Consider the following 16,015-nt stretch of genomic DNA (forward strand, 5'->3'; position numbering starts at 1 on the left):
GTGATCACCCTGAGTTAGACCATGCTCCTAGTGATATGTCATCATTGAGCCTTCAGCTTACTCCAGGGACTTCGCAGGTGACCCCGTCAGCTTCATTGTTGATCGCGGGCACGACCATTACGCGGTATGAGTGGGATCAGTATTTTCCTGGTCCTCCAAAGCCATAGACGGTTGTTGATGATCGTCTGACACGAGATTTGGATAGTGGGCGCCGTCTGAGTTATGGCTCATCATCGAGAGATGTTGAGGATCTTTCACAGGATTTGGTTAGTTTGTATTACTATTATTTATATTTTTTTTATCTCATTGATTAGTCATAAATATCTAAAGCATTTTCTAAGGCATCATCCTCGCCCGTCACGGAGGCCACTTTGTACGATACTGACATGCCTGAGATGGAAGATTATATTCAGGAGCCAGCGGAGACCATGGTAAGACAATTTAATTTTTTAGATAACACGTACATTACTAATATATATTTCATATACTAAAATATCTTATTATTCTGTAGGTTACTGCTGGACCGACCGGCCCCTTCTACCGAGCCTGCCAGCTTTACTGACGATCATGTTACCGCGCATCATCCGATAAAGAGGCGACGTGATGAGGATGATCCTGATAGTGTAACTGGGCAGGATGGGATGCGCCTCATGCCAACCAATGTTGTAAAGCATACAGGCTGTGGGACATATTGACCTTTACTGATTATATGTACATATGAAATTCAGTAAATAATAAGAACATTATTTATAGTTTACATTATTTGCGCGTGTGTTTTTATTTTGCGGGTTATTTATTTGTTTAATACTACAACACAAAAACAAACATAGCAACTTAACATAACATAAATTCGGTACAACTAATGAAAATATATGACACGAAAAACATAAAGATAAAATACTACACTCAATACATACATGTGTTTGTTTAGTCACTATCGCCTATTATTCTCTGCTTCAACCACTTAAATTTCTCTTCCAACCTATTTTTTTCTTCTTCCGCCTCTTTTAGTTTCTCCTTCATTGCCGCGAGTTGTTGTTGTAGTTTAAAGATCTGAAGTTCGTATTCACTGGTCATATTCCAAACATAGTGCGAACAATTTTCGTAGTATTCCTGGTTAATGGGTTTATCATACCATTCTTCAAATCTACATTGATTTTTGTGATGACCTGGCCAGTCGTCTCATGGGTTACCGCTTTGTTTTCCCCCATTTCTGCTTCTTTATGCTTCGTTACCCGTGTTTTGTGATATCGGGTTGGTCGGATTGAATCCGGATTGGTTTCGGTGAGGTTTGAGACACTTAGTCTCTTTAAAAGAAGCTTAAGTTGGAAAAGTCAACTGGACGTTGACTTATGTGTTAGAGGGCTTGGATGTGAGTTCCAATGGTTCGTTAGCTTCGGGAGGTGATTTATGACTTAGGAGTGTGATCGGAATGGGTTTTGGAGGTCTGGAGTAGATTTAGGCTTGAATTGGCGAAGTTGATATTTTGGCGATTTCCGGTGGGTAGGTGAGATTTTGATATAAGGGTCGGAATGGAATTCTGAGAGTTGCAGTAGCTTCTTTATGTGATTTGGGATGTGTGTGCAAAATTTCAGGTCATTTGGACGTGGTTTGGTTGGGTTTTTGATCAAAAGCGTATTTCAGAAGATTTTAGAAACTTAGGCTTGAATCCGATGTGTTTTGGGCGATTTGATGTTGTTTGAGGTGTTTTGATGATTGGAACAAGTTTGAATAAGGTTTTAGGATGTGTTGGTGCCTTTGGTTGAGGTCCCGGGGGCCTCGGGTGAGTTTCGGGTGGTCAATCGGATCATTTGAGAATTCAAAAAATTGCAGATTTTGAGTTCCAGCAGTTGCAGACATTTTGGTCTTCACGTTCGCGAGAGGACCCTCGCGTTCGCGAAGAGTCTGCTGAGGGAGGTGAAAGTTTGGCCTTCGCTTTCGCGAGGCAGGTGCCACGTTCGCGAAGGGCTGTGAAGCTGTGCATCGCGTTCGCGAGAAGGCACTCGCGATCGCGTAGAGGAAGTTGGGTCAGATGGGTTCAAGGTCATTTGTTCGTCGCATTAGCGTAGGTGTTGAGCGCGTTCGCGAAGGTTTAGATGGTGGAAGCGTCGCGTTTGCGATGGGTTTTACGTGTTCGTATAGAGGAAAAAGTGGTCAACGTAAGTTTGTGCTTCACGAACGCGATAGTTTGACCGCGTTCGCGAAGAAGGAAAGTCAGACCTGGGCAGAATATTTTTAAAATCGTCTTGTTCGCGAATGTGGGTCTATCTTCACCCATAGCTGCTCGTTTTTGAACATTTTTGAAGGAGATTGAAGAGGGATTCAAGGGGAATCGTTGGGAGGTAAGATTCTTGGACTAAAAACTCGATTATTATGTGAATTCCACCTAGAAAATCATGAAAACTAAGCCAAAAATTGAAGAACTAGGGCTTGAGAAATTTGACTTTTGAATTGGGATTTGAAGGACCATATGGGGTCGGATTTGAACACTTTTGATATGTATGAACTAGTGGGGAGATAAGGAATCTAATGATATGAAAATTTCTGAGTTTCGAGAAGTGGGCCCGGGGCTCGGGCTTTGGTAATTTCGGGATTTGTGCCCTTTATTGATTGTTTTCGCTTGGGCTTTGTTCCCTTAGTATATTTTGATTCCCTCGTTCTGATTTTGGATAGATTCGACGCACGTGGAGGCCGATTCGAGGGGCAAAGGCATCGCGAGCTAGAGATTTAGCCGTGTTCGAGGTGAGTAATGATTGTAAATGATGTTCTGAGGGTTTGAGACCCCGGATTGCACATCGTAGTGTTATATTGAGGTGAGGCACACGCTTGATGACGGGCGTGGGGTCGTGCACTATTGGGGACTGTGACTTGGTCCGTCCCGATTGATGATTTTACCGCGTATTTGACTGAATCTATTTGTTATCATCATTATTTGGGCTGAATGCCATATTTGGGCTTCGTGCCAACTATTTGAACCCTTCGGGGTTTTTTTGTTGATATTTCCTCACTGTTTTGACTTTATACTTGAACTCAGTCATGTTATTTTTCACTGTTTTCAAAATTCAGCCATGTTCACTCAGTTTTAATACTCAAATGATATTTAAATAATGATTTGGGCTGAGAAACACTGTTTTACTGTTGCCCGAGAGGCTTATGTGATTTTTGACTGAGTAAGGCCGAGGGCCTGTGTTGTGAGGATATCATTTGGGTTGGGCTGCACGCTGCAGCAGTGATACACTGATACTGATGTGAGGCCGAGGGCCTGAGATATGTACGCCACGAGGTGGCTTGATTGATATGAGGCCGAAGGCCTAGATTTGATGCCACGAGATGGCTTGTTATTGCGCTTGGGCCGTAAGGGGCCCCTCCAGGAGTCTGCACACCCCCAGTGAGCGCGGGTACCTATTGTGATGTGAGATATAGCCCGAGGAGCTGGTATGGTTCTATGTGATTGCCCGAGGGGCTGATATTATTTTATGTGATTGCCCGAGGGGCTGGTACCGTTCTGAGATATTGCCCGAGGGGCAGATTTGTTGACATTGTGCCCGAGGGGCGAACCTTATGTGCTTATCTTTCTCATTTGCCTGTCATTTACCTGTTTAATTGTGTATTTGTTCCCGAGGGGCGGATTTCTGGGCTTATCTTCGCTAGTTGTTCTGCATTCATTTGCGTAACTGTTAAAAAAGTCTTTTTCAAAGAAGTTTAAACTGAGCTAAGATATTTTTAAGGGATTTTACGGCTTTATTGCTTTCTACTGGCTTTTGAAACTGCTTCTATACAGCATGTTGATGCTCTTTTCGTGATTTCTTATCACTCAGTCTTTATTTATGATTATTAATCACTGAGTTGGCAGTACTCATTTTACTCCCTGCACCCTGTGTGCAGATTCATGTATTTTCTAAGCTTGGTGGCAGTTGTCATTGGAGTTAGCAAGGTAGCTGTCTGGCGGTCGCGACTCTGCTTTCTCCCTCTTTATTCCTCCTTATGTATTATTGCGATTTTTCCGACCATTTCGGTCTTGTTGTGACTAGACAATTGTAGTAGATACTCATGACTAGTGACACCCCGGTATCGGGCTGTGTTTGTATTCCGCGAATTGTTTTGTATTATCATCGTTATTTCTGAGATTATATCGTGTTTTAGACGTAATGCTTATTGTTTAATTGCTTAAAACTGGATTGGAAATGTGTCGGCTAGCCTTGTCTTCACGAGAGGCGCTATCACGACTGGGTCTGGGTTTAGGGTCGTGACAATTTTCGTCCTACAAATGGGGATTATAACACAAAACTATTAATTAGCATATTATATAAAGAATATTAACAAACAATTTTTGCAAAACAATAACTTACAAGTTGTTGACATATCCAGCGTTTACGCCCCACATTACTGTTTGACCAACATGGCTTCAAAATCGCACATTTGCCACAATAACATCTTGGTACGTCATTGCGTCCAGACATTTCGTAATGCAAAAAAAATGAAAAATTAATGGAAAGTTTTTCTATTTATTTTGGTTAAGCGCAAATAGTAACTAAAATGCGCTAGGCTTTTATAGGCAAGAAAAAATACATATCGTGGTATTTCATCGCGCTATGTTTCGCGTGATAATGATTCTTTCGGGTACAATACAACTTTTCCAGGCTTTTGCAGAACAACAGCTTTTTCAGGTCGACAAGACAATACACCTAACGTGGTATTTCCCCGCACTATGTTTCGCGTGATAACGATTCTTTAGGGTACAATACAGCTTTTCCAGAAGATAGCTTTTGCAGAACAACAACTTTTTTAGGTCGACAAGACTATACGCATAACATGGTATTTCACCGCGCTATGTTTCACGTGATAATGATTCTTTAGGGTACACTACAACTTTTCCAGAAGATAGATTTTGCAGAACATCAGCTTTTTCAGGTTGACAAGACAATACACATAACGTGGCATTTCATCGCGCTATGCTTCGTGTGATAATGATTCTTTCTGGTATAAGACAACTTCTTTAAACTAAACCAAGTCATCTGTATTTCATAGACCTTTTGAATAAACATTACAACATCCATTTAAAAAATGCCACTAACATTTAACAAGTGGTTCAAAAAGAGGCAAAAGGGTGAAAGTAGTTCAACAAATCCCCATGGAACACGTCTTAACACTATCGATCCCTACCTTGAAAGAAATATGCTAGGTTGCTAAACTGACTTGGTTGATGACAAGTGGTATGGTGTTCTGCATACCTAGGAAAATTATACACACTGATCTCAAAGTTGCATGGCACATTATTAAGGGCAAAACGCATTCTACAAAACCTGAAGGTATGCGAATTTGGGGCGAAAAACTACAATGGTTCCCCTTTACTCAAAACGGTGTGAATACAAAGTACTATGTCGTTAGCATGTGCTTGTTGTGCCACAAGCACTATCTGCAACTTTCCAAACAAACACGCACAAAGATGAACCATAAGTGATTCGGTATTTGATGAAGGAGATTCTAGATATGGAAAAGGCACTAGTTGTTCATCATGCAATGGATGATCTTAACTTCTCGGGAGGAATGTAGGATCAGTACTGGGATTTATTAGAAAATAATAAATTGCACAGAGACAATGATTATCCTGTTTTCCCAACAGTTGTCGAGTGGGAGGGACTACCTAAGTTTCTACCGCATACGTTAGATGTAAGAGTTCCATATTGGTGTAGAAATCATGCAATTGGTCTTCTTGATGATAGTGATAAAATACGAGAAATGTGTGTCAACTGGGGCCTAGATTACGATGCCCTTGGCTGCGAAGGGTACGTACACGATGTTGACGAAGAAGATGAAGACCGTGACAATGAAATAGTGCCAAACAACAACGATAATGGAGAATGACAATTGTTTTTTTTCTTGGGGTGCATGTTAAATTGTTGTACTGAAGTATTAATGCTAAATATCAATAAGACTTAACACTAATGGAAACATAATTTTATTTCATACATTCTGCAAGATGAACATGTACATACACTTATTACAACAAATTATTGAAATAAAACACTACGGGTATCCTTGATAATTGGGCACATTGGATGAACTTCCACCGGGAGCTGAATTACTACCGTCACCCAACCAGTTGAAGGACATTTATAACGGTTGTGTCCTGTTTGCGAGAATATGCCACATTTACACGCATAAACGGTATCACCAACATCCATTTGGTTCCGTATACGCGTTCTTTTTTGCACTTGTCGTTGAAGAAAATACTCCTTGTTACACACCATTTTAAATAGTTCCGGCGGCCAATAATGCTCAGAACCCACTAGCTACAACTGTCCACTATAGGTGTTTAAGTATGCAACAACACTATATTCAACGTAACTCGTTGCCGCGAAACCTGTATGTTAAAAGCACTTCATGGCATGTGAGCACGACATGTGATAGATGGACCATTTCCCACAACAGCATAACTTTCCGGCTTCATTGACGGTGTGTGTATTATTCCCCCGGTTGTGATGGATAGCGGTGCGAAGTTCAAAAATATTTCACTTGTTGCAATACTGAAAAAATGAATGCCAATGTGCTCGCTTCCTGTATTTCTCAAATTTTTTCATTGGTATTGGTATAAATTCAACAGCCCTTTCCATCAATGACGATGCACCCTAGCCCTTTCAACAAACCTCTCCACCATCTGCTTGAATGACATCCACACATGACAGTGATAGGTAATCCACGTGCAGACTTCAATAACCCGTTGAAAGACTCTGACACATTTGTAGTCAGAATTCCCCATCTTCTGTCACCATCTGCATACAAAGTCCACTTGTCAAGCTCATGTCGCATCAATCACCGATAGGCTCCTTGGTCTTCCTGCCTGATCAATTCCATTCGCCTCCTGAATTTACACTCTTGGTGATCTGTTGCATCCATCCACATTAAATCATGCAAATCCTTGTTGGGATATGCCTTCTGGAAATTGGCCTCCAAGTGCCTCACACAGTAACGGTGGTAGGCATACGGTTCCTACCATGCACGCAAATTCTGTACAAAACTTAAAATACCGCCGCGACGATCAGATATTAGACAAATACCAGAACACTGTCTAACAACATGCTCCTTCAAGTGGTTCAGAAATAGTGTCCACGTCTCTTGGCTTTCATTGGAACAAATAGCAAAAGCTAGGGGAAATATACTTCCATTAGCATCTACTACAATAGCGATCAACAACTTAATATCATACTTTCCATAGACATGAGTGTCGTCTATGGATATTACCGGCCGGCAATGCACAAAACCATCAATTGCTGGTTTAAATGCCCAGAACATATATCTGAATATATGTTCTGGTATTCCCGGACTCCGCTCAAGCTTCCATTCAACAACAGACCCGGGGTTAAAGTGTTGTAATGCGTCCATGTACCTGGGTAGAGATGCAAAGGATTTATCCAGTCACCATAAACAATTTCAAACACACGTTTGCGCCCAAGAAATGCCTTTCTTTTGGTGATGGTACACCGATATTCCTAGTGAACAGATGTTATACACTCTTTGATCTTGTACCTTATGGACGCTTTAATGTGTGGAATCAAGACAAGAGAAATCAAGTCAACATTCAAGTTAAAATGAATCCCACTGAATGTGTGCATTTCACAATTGTGGGCGCCAATGTATTAACCCACAACCCACATATTTGTTTTCTGCTTCCTCGCACGCAGCATCCAACTACAACCCGTAAACCATCTACGACAAATAACCTTGTATACATCCGGAGATGACTCATGAACCTCCATCTCACGACACTCTTTTATCTTATGCATTCGCACAGCCCTGCTTAGGCGCGCTTTATCAGAAAAAAGCATGCCCTTTGACAACACCATTGCTCTAGATTCATCCCATATTGATGTCCGAATTTCGTCAAGATCCCTTGTGAGGGCATCCACATCCAGCATATTTGGAAAATGATCAAGGTAGGAAATCTCCCTTGAATGAAATGGCACGTGGGACTCGTACACTCTTGGTCTAACGGGAGATGGAGCATGCTCCCTCGTAAAATAAGGTTTAGCATTCTCTTCCTCCTCATTATCACCCTCATCAGGGAAGGGTGTGTCATCTCCAGACTCATCAGCATTGTTGTCATAATCACCATTCTCTTCCTGACTCTGTGCATCTTCCAGATCCCGATTAAATATGTCATCTTCGAGAAATTGCGTAAGAACAGGACCTTCAAGTTGCTCGTTTTCACTGCACAACAAATAAAATAATGAATTTCTCAAATTAATCCAAACTTTACATATAGCTTTATCGCACCATTTACAAATCATAGTGTGTTGATATCCCATGATGGACATTATCCTATTGATGATGACTCCCGGATGGACCACCATGATCCAATACACCAAAACTAGGCATATTTCAACTAGGCGTTGGTTCCTAACTTGTAAAATTAATATATAGACGGTACCCCCTATGGAATATATGAGTGTTAACACAAATTCAATACATAAAAATAAATATCGTAACACAAAGGAAAATTAAAGTTTACCACTCGGCTTGTGGATTATGTAAACTAGGGGAGAAATTATTTCCTTGCTCCTCATTGGCCCGTGGAGATAAGTTTAGATAAGGCCAAACTCTTTCACCCGGAACCTGTTCGGCTAAAACTGCTCCAAAATAACCACTAGATTATTGAGGGATATCCCTACTTTGCGGAATCTTATTATTGCGAACGACTTCAGCCTTGACATACATTTCCAACATTTTTATCACAAGAAATTCCAGGTATTCATCCGGAGTCCTCAAATAACCTCTCAGAGTTTCATCGTCTTCGATGTTAAACTCAACATAACAAGCAACCCCTTGTGGAGTTATAGAATACGGATATCTTTCAGTTACTTTAATACTCACCAAACGTTTGCTCACACTCATTTTTTTTACATAACAACGATACCAATGCATCGTACTCCATTGTAAGTGGCAACTTACCATAACACTGTGGGGAACAACTATAGCTTACTGAGTTATTCTCCACCACAACCTCACCCTCGCAATATAATGAAACTTTAATTCTTATCTCTTTAGACATTATGACAAAATGCAAAATAACTTAACGAACTAATATTTCAGAAGACTTGAAAATATTTATGAATGGATTTTTACAAAATCCTAAACCTCTTTAAATAAGGCAAAAACCTGTTCCGGGGGTACAATTATTTGATGTATAGCATCTTAATGGGCGCTATACCCAGTTGAATTATTGTTATGTCAGTTAAGCCCAGAAGAATTATTGGTGGGCCCACATAATATATATATATATAGCGCCTTATATTAGCGCGCTATACCTTGTTGAATTATTGTTATTTCAGTTAAGCCAGGAAAATTATTGGTGGGCGCACATAATATATATATATATATATATATAGCGCCTTTTACTAGGGCGCTATACCTTAACGGACAAACGGCCGTTAAGGTATAGCGTGGTAAGCTAGGGTGTTATATATATTATGGTGCCCAGTCTTTTTTTACACACATTTTGGTTATTTGAGTCCAAAAGAACCATATTTTGGTTCCGGACTCCATTATTCCTTGTGTATCACAATTTGCAATTATCACTTGTTTCTCATTTGCAATTTATGCTGTTTCAATTCTTTGAGATTGGAAAAAATTTCATATACTATAATTTGTGGCGAAGCCACGTGGTCATAAGGGTGGTCAGTTGACCACCCTTTGTCGAAAAATTATACTGTGTATATAAGTAAAGTATTACGTTTTAGAGGTATATAACACATATTGAACACCCTTTATCGGAAATTTTTTTTTACTTTTTTCAAATTTAAATACCCTTAAGGAAATTACTAATTTCGCCACTGACTATAATGATTGTGGCAGATATCTTACCACACTTGGTCGTAACTTTTCATAGTGAATTCTTGCATTCCTTCATTAAATATTTTCTTTTATCATCGTGGCTCAGGTGGTGTTATTGACGTAAAAAAAAATTATTCGAGAAACATCAAAGGGACTTCACGAACGTGTATTGTGCACCTCTTGGTCCTTATAGCTTTATGAGTTGCATATTCATGAGGCTGCAAGCCAGTGAATCAGTACTTGCGATTTTAGAAAGTCTAATGACAACTTCTTAAATTTCATCATCCCGGCTATTACTGAATATGGTGTGGGTTTCATATTAGGCTGGTCCTTCTTTCTTATGTTACTTATATTATTTTTATTTTTAGATAGTAGAGGTAGTAGACTTGATTTCTCTCAAGAACTATTTGCATGCATGATGGTAGGCTATAATCTCGTGTTTTAGTCGCTTATTGCACTCTAATTTACTGCACTTTTACGGTCTTTGAGCTTTAATCGCTAGTGTTTTGCACTTATTGTGTGCTTTATGCCTTGTAGGAGCAATTCTGAGTTATGTAGTAGATGTTGTGGAACTAATTCGAGCTATTTGGAGCTTTGAGGTCTGAGTAAAAGCCCAAGGGTTTAAGCGGGAATCGTGTTCGGGGGTCGAGGATCAATTATGGACGTCAAAATTCAGGAAGAAGCAAATGCTGAAGAAATGCACTAGTGCGAGGCACTGTGCGACGCATTAGTGCAATTTTTTCCCAGAAATTTCCAGGAGACTGGGTTTTTGTGGTCTGACAGGAAAAAGCACTAGTGCGACGCACAGTGCAACACATGAAAAGCAATAAGTTTCCAAGTTTTCCTACTTCGGCTAGGAAAAGGAGATTTCATCTTGGCCCAACCCTACTAGGTATAAATACATATAAAAATATTATTTTGAGGACTTTTGACATCCTTTAGACCTAGGAGAACACAAATCACGCTTGGAGGAGGCTTCTAACTAGTTCTTCTTCTCTTCTCTTCTCTTAATTTCATAGTTTATTAGTTCTAGAGTTTTGGGGTGCTACATGAATGTTGTAGCTTGAATTGTTCTTATTATTTTATCATACTGGTTTATTTATTCAATCTTGCACTTATTTATTTGATTGCTCGATCACCAATTGAATACTATCTATGAATCTAGGATTGAACTCGGGAGAGGGAATTCTAGATTGCATATAAGATTGAGTAGAGCAAGATCTTGAACTCGAGTATCGGGAAGGGATTTTGCGGTTAGGATAGGAATATACCTAATCACCTTTCTTGGTTATTATACGGGAATTATAAATGCGTTCTTGTTAATCCTAATTCCATAGGAATATGGGCATTAGGTTAGCTTGAATAGGCGATTTGTACTTCGGGAGAAGGCTACGAGCAATATTAACCCCGTCAATCAATAAACCAGATAAATTAATTAGACAATTTAGGTAGAAAACTCAACGGGATTATTAGATAACCCATAGATCTGGAATATTTTCTCCCATTGAATCCGTCTTTAAGCTTGTCGTTATTTTCTTTAATCTCTTATTTTGTTACTCTAGATTAGTTTAGTTAAATATTCATACTTTAGCAAACCGCTTGAATAGATTAAGTGTTTGGGTTTAATTTAGTTGATAGTTAATCACAAGTCCCTGTGGGTATGATATCTAGACTTACAATCCTATATTACTTGTCGACCACATATACTTGCGTGTGCGTTTTGGAGCAACAAGTTTTTGGCGCCGTTGCCGGGGACTTAGAAATTAACTAGACTGAATTTTTAATTTTTGTCTATTCAAGTTTTTTTGGTTTATTTTTATCTTAGTATAATATTTTATTATCTTTGTTGACATGGCATCTTGGAATGAGAATTGGTCGAATATTGGTTATTCTTATTATGGCGAGTCTTGTCCATATTGTGGAGGACCACACTTGTGGCAAAATTGTGCATCTCAATCTGATGTGTGAAATTTTTGTAATGTGTGTGGTTGTCAAGGTGGCCGTTGGGATGATTGTCCTAATTCTTATCATCCCTCTCAGAGCTCTTATTATAATGTTTCTAATACTATTTATGAGTTTGATAGTAGCAAGGAAGTGGAGGATGTGGAACGCATTGCGCGTATTATGGACATGATGAGGCAAGTAATAGCCAAGCAACAGGACATGATAAGGCAAGTAGCTGAGCAAAAAGTTCTTGGCGCCTTAGCGATCAAAGGACTGCAGGCTAGAATGGACGAATTAATGGCCAATTTTCAAGAAGAACCTCAACTCGATGAAGAGAGCAAGTTCCCACAAGAAGATAACTTTGAAGAAGCACATATAGTGAGCCAATCTTGGCTAGAAGAACAAGCTCAACTGATAAAATCTCATGAACTTTCTTTATGATGGCCTTTCAAATATAGCAGAACAACTGATACACGAAAGAACTGAGCTCAGGCAAGAGATAGACCAATTTGGCTCAGATATCCATGACTTGCAGGCTCAATTGAATAAAAAGGTTGAGGCGTCTGATGCCCTACAACCAATTGTTGTAGATACCGGCCAACTTATGGAGCAAAAAGAGGAAGCCCAACTATTCGACCAAAGTATTAATGATGCCAAGGTTGACGAAGTGCGCAGAAGTGAGGATGTCAAAAGTGAAGCGATTCTAGAGTTGGAGCGCATTGGGCCTCATTCTAACCATTTTTCAACATTGTGCTTGGTTGGGGACACGAGAATTGATTCATCCGAGCCTATGGAGGAGTCAATGAATGGGGAACAAAGTGCTTATATTCTGAAAATTGTGATACCAAGGAGACAAAACGACATCCCTCACTTAAAGTCCAAGAAGTGCAAGATGCGATACCTAGTGCTTGGTTCCTTTATTTTCACACCACCGCCCCAGGAACGTGACAGAAAAATTGATGCAAAATTGGGGACGCAATTCATATCCTCAAGGTGGAGGAAAAAATGGTGAAAATGATGGCGTCGTGCCGCAACATTAAATCAAACACTTGTTGCGAGGTAACCCAATTCTATTTTTTTTCTTTTATTTTTGTTTATTTTTTTTATTGTGCTATTTTTATATTTTGTAGGAGTATGGAGTCAAAGCCAATAGACATGTGCAAAAGCGAGCAGGTGGTTGAAATTAAGTGTGAGGTATCCGCACAAGGGATCATACCTGGGGGAAGTCTGAGTACCTGTGAGCTACTAATTCTTCGGCTTTTGGCCTACTAGGGAGTCTCTTTTACCCTCTTGTTATTTATAGTGTGCATTTAGGACATTGTATAATTTTAAGTGTGGGGTGAGGAGATTGTCTGGGTGATTTTCTATGCTATCTTAGCTTAGTGTAGTAGTTTTTGATTGCGAAAAAAAATCAAAAAATTGGAACTTTTCCCAACGATGGATCTCCTAGAAAGTTTTCTCGAGGGATTTAATTCGAAAGAAAAAGGATAAAAAGATTTTCTTTATAGGTAGTGTAGTAATTCTCCCTAGGTTTTTCTTTGTACCGCGATTCTTTTCCAAGGATTTTATTTGAACCGGGTGTAGTTAGTTTTATGTTTTTAGAAATAGGAGTCAGTTTGCTATGCATTGAATTGAAGCAATATCTCTTGACTTTGTTATGCCTTGAGAATAGTGAGTACTTTGGTTGTGACGCTTAGGCTCAGTTTTTGACTATTGTATAAGTACCTTAAATTGGATGATCTTTGTAACAACCCAACCGGTCATTTTGAGATCTAGCGCATCGTTCGGCGGTTTGATGCCATGAGTAGCTTCACTTCAGGTATTATGACTTGTATGTATGGTCGTAATCGAAATTCGGGAAGTTCGGATTGGATTTGGAAAGAAAATTCTCATTTTAAAAGCTTGAAGTTGGAAGAATTGACTAAGATTGGATTTTTGAGTAAAGAACCTTGGAATCTTGATTTGAAGGTTCCACTAGGTTCGTATGATTATTTTGGACTTGGGCGTATGTCCGGATCGGGTTTTGGATGACCGGGAGCGTTTCGGCGCCTATTGTGGAAGTTAGCACTTTTGGGTGATTTTCATAAATTTGGGATGAAGTGCATTTCAGGGTTAACGATGTCCGTTTGGGATTCCGAGTCTGGGAATGGCTCCATATGGTGATTCTGGTATTGGGAGCGCGATCGGAAGTGGATTTGGAGGTCCGTAGGTCATTTTGGAGTCATTTGGCTGAAGTTAGAAATTTAAAGGTTTTTGAGAAGTTTGACCGGAAGTGGACTTTTGATATTGGGGTCGAATTCCGATTCCGGAAGTTGGAGTAGGTCCGTAATGTTGAATATGATTTGTGTGCAAAATTTGAGGTCAATCGGACGTGATTTGATAGGTTCGGCATCGAATGTAGAAGTTTGAAATTCTAAAGTTCATTAAGCTTGAGTCGGAGTGCGATTCATGGTTTTAGCGTTGTTTGATATGATTTGAGGCCTCGAGCAGGTCCGTGTTATGCTATGGGACTGGTTGGTGTGATTGGATGGGGTCCCGAGGGCCTCGGGTGTGTTTCGGGGTGGTTCCGGATTATTTCGGGCTGTTTTGAGCTGATGCTGGTGTTTGGTGTTGTTCTTCGCGTTCGCAAGGATTCCCCGCGTTCGCGAAGAAGGATTTGGCTTCAGAGATTTTGTTCTCCGCGTTCGCTAAGATGTTCCCGCGTTCGCGATGAAGAAAATCTCTGTTACGCAGGTCTGACTGCGGAGGCTCATATCTCACAATCTATAAGGAATTTGGAGATGATTCAAAAACATAAGTTGTAGCCCTTTGTGTCTAGTTTTCCAAAAGTTAAACCATTTATCATTTGGATTTGTGTATGAAAAGTTATGGCTGGTACACTACAGGCTATCCGGGAAGATGAAGAACAAATTTGTATTGCACATGGCTGACTTTGGCAGCTTATATTACAAAATCTATAAGGAATTGGGAGAAGACTAAAACAAGAAAGTTGTAGATCCTGGTGTCTAGTTTTCAAAACATTAAACGAATTGTCATTTGGAGTTTTGTACAAAAAATTATGGCCATTATACTAGAGGCTGTTAGAGAAGAGTTTGGAAATGACTTTTGAGAATTGTGTTCATCGCGAACGCGATTGGGGGCTCGCGAACGCGGAGAAGGATCGCCTGGGCAGTGTATAAGTTTGCAAAAATGGGTTTGGCTCATTTCATCTCCTTTCCTCCATGGGAGCCGACCTAGGAGCGATTTTGGAGCTCCTTCTTCATCATCCATGTCAAGGTAAGTGATTCCTATATATATATATATATATATATATATATATATATATATATATATATTAATATGGAAATTCATGGAAAATTAGTGAAAACTTGGGGTTTTGGTAGAAAACCTAGAAATTGGTATTTTTGAATTTTATCCACGAATTTTGGCATGAAATTGAGAGTAAATTATATATTTGAGTTCGTGAGATTATGGGTAAAGTTTATCTTCAAAAATTTTTGGAATCCNGTGGTTTCTACTAGTTTTGAGTTAAATACTTGGATTATATATGGATTAGAGCATGAAAATTAGTGAAAATTTGTGGGTTTTTGGTGGAAGACCTAGAAATTATATTTTTGATTTTACCATAATTTTGGACATGAAATTGAGAGTAAATTATATATTTGAGTTCGTGAGATTATGGGTAAAGTTTATCTTCAAAAATTTTTGGAATCCGGACACGTGGCCTGAGGGCAATTTTGTCAATTTTTCGAGCGAAGTTGGGAATTTAAATAAATTGAGTAGTTATAAGTATTAGGGTATATTTTCATCGATTTGCCATTATTTGGCTAGTTTTGGAGCGTGGTGCATGATCACGCCCAACTATGCCTTCTAAAAAAGAACTCTGCGGACGTAGCAAATATAACCCGAGTATTACGCCCAGGGTTGAATCCACAGAGAGTTAACCTATCAACCGCTATCTTCAAACCACCAAGTATTCAGCACCAGCTTCTCAAACATTCAAATTCTCAGTTGAGTGTTCTTTAACAACTAGCTTGCAAGTAACTAAATGGTTGTAACTAAATTAATAAGGTTGTAAACAATTATGGGACAAAGCTAAGGCAATGATTTCCCCTATTGATGGAATCCCTCCTGTTTATGCTCATACAAATTTACCCACTCATCTCTATCAATCTTGAACGCTAATCTTACCGCAAATCTCTCCCGAGTAATCACAGTAATCTACTATTGCACTCTCCCG

This window comes from Nicotiana attenuata, chromosome 12 (genome assembly GCF_001879085.1).
Source record: "Nicotiana attenuata strain UT chromosome 12, NIATTr2, whole genome shotgun sequence".
NCBI lineage: Eukaryota > Viridiplantae > Streptophyta > Magnoliopsida > Solanales > Solanaceae > Nicotiana > Nicotiana attenuata.